We start from the raw sequence: 12,325 nt of genomic DNA, 5'->3' as shown, positions 1-12,325 counted from the left end.
ACATGTCTTAGCTTAGAGAGGAGTCCAATAAGAAGGTGCATGATAGAAGCTTACAGAATAATGTGTGGTATAGAGAAGGTGAGGCAGGCAGGGGCTCCATATTTGCCATTTCCCATAAGAGAAGAAAAAGCAGAAATACACTGAAACTGAGAAGGCAACACATTTAAAACTGATGAAAGAAAATATATTTTTATATAGTCCACATTTAACCTCTGGAACTCATTGCTACAAGGTATCACTAAATCTAAGAGTTTAGTTGAAAAAGGATAAGATATGTTTAATGAGAACATCCACCTTTCAATTAAATAGGGTATGTTTTTAAGGATATAAACCCTAATGCTTCAGGTTACAGGCCAAACACTGAGATTATTCCATATTGGTCCACTGTGGATTCTTGCACCTTCCTCTGAAACAATTGGTACTGGCCACTGGAGACAGCATGCTGGATTAGATGGATCATTAGTCTAATCTGTTCCTTTGTTCCTACATTCATTCATAATTTAACTCCATCTACTTCAATGGAATTACATCAGAGATACATTTGGCCCCATGTTATCTACATACTCAAGTGCTACTTCTCCTTTTCACTTCATAAACTGGTAGTTACGTATATTAGCAAATTATGTGAATTGGGATAATGATCACACAAGCAAACTCTAGAAAAGAAATACTAATTTATAGCAAGACAAGAACAAATTTAAAAACATAGCACAAACTGCACATTAGATATGAAATAAATTGCCAATTCAGTAAATGTGATTGTAGTTGGAGATGTACTGTATACAGAAAACAGTCTGTAATGGTTTATTCCAGGGAAATACATTTCCGGTACAAGTTGTTAGATTGACCTCTAGTGTTCATTTTCTTAAAATAAAATGTGTTGGGCAAGTCCACTTCTGACCAACTTTTATATTTGTTGCATTCTCAATAAATATTTTATGTTTAAAAATGTGGGTAACAACTTTAAATGTCAATATCAGAAGGAATTTTCTAAACACCTGGCTGAACACAATTCAGGGATATAAAAGAAACATAAACACAATATTACTTATAGAAAAAGATCAGGTGAAATCTTGACTCCATTGAAGTCAATGGGAGTTTTGCCATTGACTTCAAGGGAGGCAAGATTTTACTCATTATATTAAAGATACATTTATGCTGGAAAGTTTAAATTGGCTGTATTATTTGGTTCTCACTGAAACCCTCTTTCTTTGTGTTGGGAGGAAAATCCTGTTTATTCTAGGAATCCTGTTTTCCCGCACTGCCATGCCCATCTGTCTTTGAGAATCGTATCCAAATTTTTCTTCCTTATGCAACTGCTGTTTGACTGACTAGTAGAACTGGTTGGAAACTGAAACAAAAAAATCAACGTTCTCACCCCCAGCATTTGTCAATGAAAAATGTTGGACAAAAGTTTTTCCAATTAGCCTTGTCAAATGTCTTGTTTCTCAAACTGAAATCCAGAAATAAGTTTTTCAGTGATTTTTGAGCATCTGATTTGAATAGCAGGAGATGTCTGTTTGGGATGACAGCCAATCATTTTCATATATTTTTCTCCTCCCAAATCCCAAATCATTCTTTGCCAATTTGGGGCAAAAATTATGTTTAACCTTTGTATATCTCTTTTGTTTAAAACTCACAATGTTTTGTTGCAAATGTTAAATCTTGGTTTGCCCAGGGCGGGCCAAATTCTGCTCTCAGTGATACTGATGTAAAACTGGACTAACTCCTTTGACATCAGTGGAGTAATTCTGGATTTATATCGAGAAAAGAATTTGACCCCCAGAAGCTGCATGTGCACTGGCTCCTTGGTTCCATAAGGAAGTCCTTTTCAACTATACAGATACAGGCAAGCTAAATTTCTAGCTGATGACTTTAAAATCTCAGACAACTGGAGCCTGACATTCAAAAAAGCAAGATACAGCATCAGTCTGCGCACAGAGAAATAGGCAAAGCGACATCTAAAGATATGTTCCAGTGTTTATGAACATCAAATAGCTGCACAGACATCTTATTTTAGCTATCTTCAAAGGGAGTAAGGTTGCAGAAATAGTCAGACATAGTTACAGACACACAGACAGTAGATAAAGACACCCAGAGAGAGAAAAGTACTGGGACAGCTGTTTGTTGCCAAGAATTTTTTTTGTTCTATGTTAAAAATGATCTACAAACAGTCTTAGATTTGTACTATCCTGCCACCCCCCCCAATGCTCAATTATCAGGTTGTCACGCTGTCTGGAGTGGCTCACGACTGAGTGCCTACCTTAGGGCAAACAGTCAGAAAACGGGGCAAACACTCCAAACTGGTTGTGTGTTCTATAATTAGATTTCACCAAGCCAGTAACAAATGTGAACTCCTGGATCACTATTCCAGTCTTACCAGGGAGTCACAGACAGTCCCTTTTGGCTCTCCAGTCTATCTTTGCACCCAGGTAAACTGGACTTTGTGATAAAAGGCCAAAAATCACATGACATCAGGTTGCTTCCAGTCCCAAGAGACCAATCACTTACCCCCGATCAATTGGTACCCTAGAAAGACAAGTCTGGTAGCCAATACTATAGTAAACTAACTAAAGGTTTATTAGCTAAGAAAAGGAAATGAGAATTATTGAGAGATGAAAGCAGGTAACATATATGTACAGGTGAGTCACCATCTACAATTCCAAATGGTAGCATAGATGTAGTAATCTGCAAGTTTCCCAAAAATCTTTCAGGGCTACCCGGAAAAACTCTGGGGATCTCAATCTTTTTGTTCAGTTCTGCTCTGTTAGAATCCAAACAGTCCAGAGAGCAAGGAACTTTCCCTAAATCCATATTTATAGCTTTTTCTCACAGAAAACAAGCTGATAGGGTCACTACCCACGTGGGCTTTTCCTTTGATGACAGAGAGTGAGGAATGCATTTTGAGTCTGACCTCCAATCATCATACACACAATGACTACTTGCTTTGAAATTAGCACTTTTCTCTTAAAGTTCTTCATTTGCAGTCCACCATGCTTCTTTCTCGTTTGATGGGTTATTTAGTTATAGGATACACATAATGTAAATGTTTGCTGCTATATTATAACGGGGTACAGATAAATGAAAACAATGAAAGTGACATCCCACTAGTTTTCATGAAGTTTAAACCCCAAATACACTCTTAGACATTTAACAATCACTTTGATCTACACTAATAGACAAGTATCAGAGGGGTAGCGGTGTTAGTCTGGTTCTGTAAAAGCAGCAAAGAATCCTGTGGCACCTTATAGACTAACAGACGTTTTGCAGCATGAGCTTTCGTGGGTGAATACCCACTTCTTCGGATGCAAGTCCGAAGAAGTGGGTATTCACCCACGAAAGCTCATGCTGTTAGTCTATAAGGTGCCACAGGATTCTTTGCTACTAATAGAGAAGTGAATTAGCCAGGGGCTCTGACATGAGCTGGCACTTGGTCTGTCACCATCACACAGATAATGTGAATATATTTCAGAGTATGGATTTGCTTTGACTATTTGCATTATTCCTGATGGGTGACCAGTTACCTAAGTCACCTGTTACTGTTTCTACTCCCTGACTAGGTGAATGAAACTTTTCTAAATTGGACTTTCAGCTCTTTGCAGGGACCAGCTTTTCCAAGGCATAAGCTGCAGAGCCCGGGAGCAGCTGGGCCATGGCCTGACTCCTTTCGGGCCTGCCACAGCTCAGCTCATGCAAATGATGCAATGGCTCCAGGGCCAGGAAGGGGCAGGGCATGGCATTGTGGGAGGAGTGCCCCACCGGCACACTGTGGTGAGAGCCAATGGGCCAGAGTGGGGAGCTGGTCCCAGCCTAATGGGGTGTGAGGTGCTGTGGGGTGAGCCCTTGGTCCTGACTGGGAACTTTGGGCAAATGCAAATAATAAACAGGTGGAAGGAAATCAAAGCAATTTCAAGTTGGCTGCATGAACACTTCCGCTATGAATATTGAATTGAACTTGCTGATTAATAGGCAGCTGATTCAGGTTTTGGAGAAGGAGAACTGCTAACTATCGTAGATAAAGACTCTTGGGAAATTGTTTTGATTCTCCATTTGAACCCCCTACATGTCATTTACTCATCTGCAGTCCTGTCCCTTTAAAATTCCTCCTGCCCTCTAGGAAGGGTGAATCTATTTTAAACAGGAACTACATTTTATTAAATGGATTTGCACTGTATGGCAGCAGGTATTTTAAAGGGTCAGGACAATAGTGACTGTATGTTAGCGATGGGATTCATTTTTACAAAGCACTGTGTGTCATAGATGTCAAGTGTTGTAAAGTTTAACGCACTAAGACACTCAGTTGTTCTTTCAAGTAGCATTATACCAACCCAAGTGTATCATGTTAATTGTAATGATGTGTCCATTTAAGACCACCCCTTTACAATCTGAAAACCCCAGCACTGCTGAAAGCTACTTTAATGCACAATTTTTAGAGTATGGAGCAGACTGCTGGAGCTCTGCTAATAAGCGAATGAGCCTTGTACATGCATGTCTGCATGGAGTAACTTACATAAAACATCACATTACTCATATGCACAAAATCAAGTAGGTTTATGCCTTAAAGCTTGTCCTTTTCCATCCTTGTTAACACATAGGCCTCACCCCAGTCAGGCAGCAAGAGTGAGTCACCATCATCTCTAAATTTAACCCAATCTAGCCACAAACTCTCTCTCCTGCTTGGACATATATATACATACATACCATTCACTCTGCTGCCTGCTGGGAGCCTCAGGTCCTAGTGGTTCGAGAAGGCTTTGTGCTGAACCAGAGCAGTCAAAGGTAGGCGCCACTTTCATATAAACGGCTTTTGGACTGAAGACTGCCATGGTTCGTTTTCATTTTACAGTGGCAAACGAGCATGCATGCTTCATGGGCTCCAGGAAGTTGCATAGTCAGAGTAATGTTATGAGCTGGGTGGAACCTTGTTATTGGTGACAATTCATCCATCAGTTAACATAACTAAGCATAAACCCCCTCCTAAGACAAAAGGTGTGTGTGAATCTGCACAGGTTCCTTTGGCTTTGTATTGTGTGTTGTGTGTGTGTAGAGAAAAATACACAGAAACTGAGAACTGGCAAGAACAGAGAGAGGGGGATGCAAGAAAGCCAAGCAGGAGCTTGTGAGCACAGTATGACTCAGGAAACACCCAGAGAGAGACAGCTTTTGGTTCTGGTATTGGCTAAAGAGGGTGGAGGGTTGTAAGCTAAGAAACAGATCCTTTTGTGCTTGGTTTCTTCTGCATTCAGAGACACAGGACCTGATGCTTGTAAATAAACAAGGTTGCATCAAAGAAAATCTGGCAAGCAGTCCCACTGAAATCAATACAAGGACTACTCCACTGAGTAAGGCTGTGCGGGATGGGGAACTGCATCGGTGAAAGATTTTAACAATGGCTTACTGAGGTGATGGCGAGAAGGTTTAGATTGAATATCCTTCAATGCACCAAGCATCTGTTTCACTGCATCAGCACCTGTATTACTTCTATTAAAAATGTCATCATTACTCAGTCAACGCTCCTGGTTCCCAGCCAGTTCAGGTATCAGCCAAAGGCAAAGAACAGTGAATACCTTTAATAATCTGCTGTTTTTAATGCATTCTGTCAGGCCAATTACATGAAATTACAGGTCTGCCCTTTTCATTTTACACATTCTTTTCAGTCTAAGCATGTATAAATATTAGATGAGTCCACTCAATAAAAGCAGTGGGCGGCAGAAAGTTTATGAAGCAAATATTGGGATGTACTATGGCTTTGATGAGCCTGTTAAAGCTAAAAATATATGTCTTAAATGTCCACAGTAGTGATGAGTTCCAGATTAGCTCTCCCTGCATGCATGCAATGTTAATTATGGTATAACAAATTGCTAAGTGAATTTACGAGACGCTATTTGGATTCCGTGATTGTACTGATGAGCATAATTTAAATAAATACATTTATGAAGAAATAACTATCTGGGCCCATTGGATGCTCTGTAATATGTGGAAAGTCTCTTTGCAGGATTGAGCCAGTAATTAGCAAAGTGCTGGCAGTGAAGTCAGTGAGAGTTGAAGTTGCTCAGTGCCTTGCAAGAATTGGACCCTAAAACTGAAAAATGCTGATCCCAGGGTTTAACCTGTTTCAAAGGGGCAGTATGTCCTAAAGTGCAGTTCTCTAGACGAGGAGTCAAGAGACATGGGTTCTGTTCCCAGCTCTGCTAGATGACCTTCGCCAAATCGCTTCCCCACATTGTGCCAGGGTTTTACCATCTGTAAAATGCAGATCTCCTTTGTAAAGCGCTTTGAGATATACTGATAAGAGCTAGGGGGATTACTGCCCTTGAGATAATGACATATTTTTGCAGGTTCTATTAATATTTTTAAAATACCCAATTTTGATAATCTGCTTAAATCTTTGTAAATTGTCTGAATATTTTAAAGTTAGTGAGTTCATGTATTAATTTAATATTATTATTATAATTTATGATTAATGTGTATTGCAGTAGCACCTAGTATCCCCGGTCATGGTGCAGGACTCAGTCGTGCTAGGCAGAGTTATCAAATATAATCTTGGGACTGATATGCTAATTAAAACAGCCTTTTCCCTCCCTCTCACCTGCAATTTTTATTAATTTGGAATGCAATATGTAATCAGGTCTCAAAGTGTAATTGTTTGGTTGTTGCTATTGTCATCTCAGCTGCTTGTGCGTCTATAGTCTGTTGGGCATGACTATATGGTTGTGATTTGATTCTTTAATGTCATTCTTTGACAGACCTTGTAACTTCATTTTAATAAGAAGTGTGACTGGAAAGTAAATTATGGTCTTTTTGAAATGCAGGTATAGTTAGCTGAAAACAAGAGCAGGAAAATGAAAGTAAACCACAAGGCAAAATGCTGACAGTTTTAGTTACCTGACCATAAAGCATTACACTCCAGCTACAGTCAAACAGAGATATGGCACACAACAGCACCCTTGTTTTACTGGCTTTGAATCCAAACAATGACTTGTTGCCATAAAGGTGAAGGAAGGAGTGAAGTCAGAGTCAGATTACACCTGCGTATGCGTGAGAAATGGCAATTAAAACTAGATAAAGCCTAAAGAAATTGGTATCTGGGCTTTCAACAAATGTGCAGTACTGAGATCCTCAATCAGAGAGGCATTTAAGTACATGCTTAACTTTAAGCACGTGCTTATGTCCCATGAAGTATGTGCTTTCAAAAGTCGTTTATAACTGGAATTCACATGAAATCCAATCATAGTTTTTTGACAACAGCCTTCAAATAAATATGAGGCCTGATTTTGATCTTGCTTATACTAGTTTTACAGTGGTGGGACCAGTGGAGTTACTGATGATTTACATCAGTGTAACTGAGATAAGAAGCAGGCTCATAATCTCTAGTATTTAACTTTTCAGATTTCCTATGTATTATTTCTTCTAGTGTGATTAGAATCCTATGGGCACATGAATTGTCTTTTGCCCATTCAATAGTTTGGCAAAACGTTAATGAAAATGGTAGCCATGTATTAGTCCCTCTTTCTGTTTATCAGGATTTAAGAACATAAGAATGGCCATACTGGGTCAGACCAAAGGTCCATCTAGCCTAGTATCCTGTCTTTCGACAGTGGCCAATGCCAGGTGCCCCAGAGGGAATGAACAGAATCATCAAGTGATCCATCCCCTGTCGCCCATTCCCTGCTTCTGGCAAACAGAGGCTAGGGACACCATCCCTGCTCCTCCTGGCTAATAGCCATTGATGAACCAATCCTCCATGAATTTATCTAGTTCTTTTTTGAAGCCTGTTATAGTCTTGCTCTTCACAACATCCCCTGGCAAAGAGTTCCACAGACTGATTGTGCGTTGTGTGAAAAAATACTTCCTTTTGTTTGTTTTAAACCTGATGCCTATTAATTTCATTTGGTGACCCCCTAGTTCTTGTGTTATGAGAAGGAGTAAATAACACTTCCGTATTTACTTTCTCCACACAAGTCATGATTTTATAGACCTCTATCATACAAGCCCCGCCACCGTCTCTTTCCCAAGCTGAAAAGTCCCAGTCTTATTAATCTCTCCTCATACAGAAGCCATTCCAAGCATTTTCAAAGCATTTGAAACAAAGTTAGATCAACAGTTCATATTGTATAAAATGGTTACCTAAAAAAACAGGCCATCAGTTCTCTGGCATGCCATTTGTCATCAGCACAGTATAATTATACTGGACTTTATTGACATAATAAATACAGAGAGCACAGGTGGTATCCATTTTCAGTTGTTTAATTGAAGGACTGAAAGATCCTGTAGTATGGAGTTGACTCAGAGCATTTGTCAGGCCACACTAAAGATTTCAATAGCTATGACCTTGAGGTCATAAAATTACTGATCAGGAGTAAAAAAATTTTATGACATAGAAGTGAATTCTATTGATTTTTTTTTAAATTTTTATATGTATCATAAATGGACAAGATGGCCTGCTCCATTCTCCTGCTGTCTATGAAAACCCATGAGTGCTGTGTTCGAATCAATACAAATTATATCTAAACACATAAATTTTTATTCAGTTATGAAATATGGCACACATTGAGTTGTTAGGGCTAGCAAAGAAAATAAAGAGCCAGGGAATTTTTACTACACAGCAAAGCATTCTGCAGTGCATTTGTCCATCCAAGTGCATTAGGCACTGAAATGGATATCACAGTCAATGAGATTTAAAAATATTGAGCTTGATCCTCAGTTGGTGTAAACTGCAGTAGCTCCATTGATGTCAGTGGAGCCACCTTGATTTATACCAGCTATGGATCTGGCCCATTGTCTCTTTAAACTAGTGAAAAAATAGATCCAGCATGCCACAGTGTAAAATACTCATGATGGTGTAAACATCAGAAGAATACCAAACAAAAAATAAAACTCAATGGATCAAATGCCGAGGTCCTTACCATGCAAATTCTCATAGATGTGAATGGATCTTTTGCCTAGGTAAGGACTGAGGCCCAGATCCTTAAAGGGGGCTAACTACCACTGAGTGCCTGAATACTTTTGAGGATCTGGGACAGAGTGAACTATGAAAAAGTCTCAGGATTTAGCCCAGTAGCTATAACTGGGCCCTTTGGAGGCATAGCTTGGTTATCTTAATTCAGAAACTCTGTTTCGTCATTTTTTTCATCCATTCCCAATCTGTGACCCAGCTACCATTTTTTTTCACACTATAGGCCAAGTAACAATTAGTGGATTTAAATGTGGCAAACAAGTCAATGATTGTGGTATGTCTTGCATAGACAGGCCTGAAGTACAAAAATTTGCATTTTGGATCTGAACTTTCCCAGATTTGGGGAGTGTTTTTAGTTCTGCCTGCTACAGATTGAGAGGTTGGCTGTGAAGTTTGGATCTGGATACAAACTTTGACAAAATTTGTGGGTATTTAGATCTCAGGAGAGGAAGTGGGTATTGGAACTGGCCCATCTCTAATCCCAAAAAATTATTCTTCAAACTTCAGTAAGGATGCATTTAAGTGTAGCTTAAATAAAACACATTTTCCAAGGATACGTACTTTATGCCTTCACATGGGAGCTCTTCTTGTGACACATTTCTTTTGAGGATTCTTGTGAGTGCCACAGGCTAACAAACTGAAGTACACCCTTCAATCAAGAGCATACAAAATTCAGGATGTTACTGTGAGGTTTACAGTTTGTATACTGCATCATTGTGGAAATCCGAGATTGCATTATTTCATGACCATGTGCTATGGGTAAGAACCCATGCTGAGTTTGATTCCCATTACAGCTCTGTGTGTGTGGCTTGATCTATATTAGAGACAGATCTGGGCCAATCTGAATGAGAATCCAAATTTGTGAAAAATGTGGGATGCTACATTCTGATGTTTAAGGTCTTGACTCAGAAAAGCACTTAACTGTGTGACTTCAGAGGGACTTAAACATGATGTGGCTTTAGTTTGGACCTCTCTTGGGTGTTTACAGAACCTATATCATCAAAGTGCCGAACCAATCTCAATGGCTGTTATAGAAAATATTTTTTATGGAATGAATTGCACTCTAGATTAATTTCAAAAGATCTGTAAGCCAGGAGTGGGGAACCACGCACAGTTTTCTTAATGTAAAACTATAAAGGACAGAGGTGGGAAGCCACATACTTCACAATTATAGATTTATTTATTTTTGGTCAAATACCCAAATCAGTCCACCTCTAACAGCAAGCTGGACTCTTTTCTCACTGTCTCAGATGACAGGAGCAAGTGATCCAACTGCAGGAACAATATTTTTTAAAGAGCTTTCCACATGCCGTGTATTCAAGCTCAGTAAGAGCCTGATCCAAAACCCACTCAAATCAATCCATGTTGATTTCACTGGACTTTGGATCAGACTCTATGGGCCAAATTCCCATGTCATTACAAATGTGGGACTTCTTATCTGAGTAAGGCAGGCACGATTCGGATTATGATTTTTAAATTATTTTGCATCTGTTTTTTATATAATTTGAAAAAAATGTGCCCTACTCAGGTACAATTGTCTCCTTTATAGCTTATCAAGTAATATGGACTCACATATTCTTCTTGTTCTACGATCTTTTAAATAATATTACCTGTACCAATGTTATGGCTACTGTGTTGTGTTGACCGTTTGACACCTGGCATTTTCTGAAGAGATGACAGGTTCAATCTGATATCATTTCTCTTGCCATATATGCAAACTATTTCAGCTCTGACCTTTGCTCAGTCACCCTTGACTTCTTTATCAAGTGGCAAGAACTAGACATGTGTTGCCCTCATTTCTGTTCATATTCATCAGGGCTATATTGACACGTCAGTGCTATTGTTAAGAAGAAACTATTGCACAGCATTGTTGCCAGAAAAGGCAGAAACCATTTCTTTGCACATCAGAGGTGCTGACTTCATTATTAAGACAGTACAGGCCCTCTCTGTAAAGCTGATCTCCGGAACCAAACGTAATGTGCAGTGAAGCAGGATGATTCTCAGGAAAGAGTGGTCATGGTGTTGTATTGAGACTGACTGTGCTAGCTCACCCTGAGATGTAGCTTTCCGCAATTCATTTATTTATTTAAATGAAAAACACACCAAAACAAGCCGGTGACAAAAATATGAATTATATTCCTTAATATATTGCTTTTGTAGAAATAATATATATGCATAATTTTAGTATAACTGAAGACTATTTATATTGTTGTTTTTTAAACTGAAGATATTGTACAGCCAAAAAAAAAATCCTGTCTGTGTGTGGAAAGGGCTTTTGGGGGTGACAAAACCATTTGCCTACAGCAAATTGAAACTGCAGCTATAACTGTATACAAATACTTTTTAAAAATAACTCCAAGAAGGAGAAGGAATATTTGCAAAGACCTTCACTAGGGAAGGAAAACAAGAACAGCTCCTCTTTAAGGTGACTGGTGCGATAACATTGGACAAATTATCATTTTTCTTCAGCATTAGGCAATTTCTGTCTTGTAACCTCTGCAATAATTCCCTGATTCTGCAAAGCATTTCAGCATGTGCTTAAAGCTAAGCACATGAGTAGTAACATTAATTTCACTGGGATTAAATGTATATTTAAATGGAAGCACGTGCTTCATTCCGTTCCTGTGGCCAAGCCCTTTAGCAGATGCTTGGCATCTCTTTGGATTGCAACGGGATTCTAATGTGCTTAAAGTCAACCCCTGCTTATCTTATGTGCTTCGCCCCTCCCTCTGTAGCCCTCTCAGGGCACCCACATCTCCACGCGCCCCCCAGCCCTTGGGGGACCACCTAAGGGCTGGGATTTGGGGAGAGTGCAGAGGTGGGGGCCCCCCATCCTTACACTCCCTCCTGCTGCCCCAACCCTCTGGTCCTCCCAAGGGCAGCCAGTGCAGAGCACTAATGATGGGCCATAGGTCAGTGTGGGTTTGCAGGCAGAGCTCCCTGTTGTGTTGGGACCGGTGAGCAGGTGTCACCACCCCAATAATCGTTGCTCCTTACGGTGTCTTAAGTGTTGAATAAGTGATGATAATTAGAGACCTGAGCGGATACAAAATTTGTATCCGCATCCAATCCACAAAAACGGTCCGTGAATATCCGTGGATTTGCCTGGCTCTAACAATAACCACTTACCTCCTCAGTCCTCCCCATGCGGACTCCAGCAAAGCCCCTCTTGACTTCATTGGCACCTCAGATTGAGTAAGGATGGCGTGTAGGCTATTTTTATATCTACACAAAAAACAACCAAACAGAAATTAAAAAAACTCAACTGAAACATGACACTGCACTCGCTTCTCCCTCTAGGGACTGGGAGAAGATGACAGGACAAACAACATATATCAGATGTGTAGTCATGTTGCTTAGTTAGCAGAC

The 12,325-nt window shown here is 39.7% G+C and overlaps 1 long non-coding RNA gene across 1 annotated transcript in view; it reads right to left on the bottom strand.

Annotated features, from left to right (window-relative positions):
• Positions 1 to 12,325, bottom strand: part of LOC123343816 — a 29,334-nt gene that overhangs the window by 16,398 nt on the left and 611 nt on the right. The window contains exon 2 of the long non-coding RNA XR_006572369.1: positions 12,086 to 12,181. This is a non-coding gene — a long non-coding RNA (uncharacterized LOC123343816). The remainder of the gene's footprint in view (positions 1 to 12,085; positions 12,182 to 12,325) is intronic.

This window comes from Mauremys mutica, chromosome 11, assembly GCF_020497125.1.
Source record: "Mauremys mutica isolate MM-2020 ecotype Southern chromosome 11, ASM2049712v1, whole genome shotgun sequence".
NCBI classification, from domain to species: Eukaryota; Metazoa; Chordata; order Testudines; family Geoemydidae; genus Mauremys; species Mauremys mutica.
Note: the sequence above shows the minus strand (reverse complement) of the source record. Positions and strands in the feature narration are given on the sequence as shown.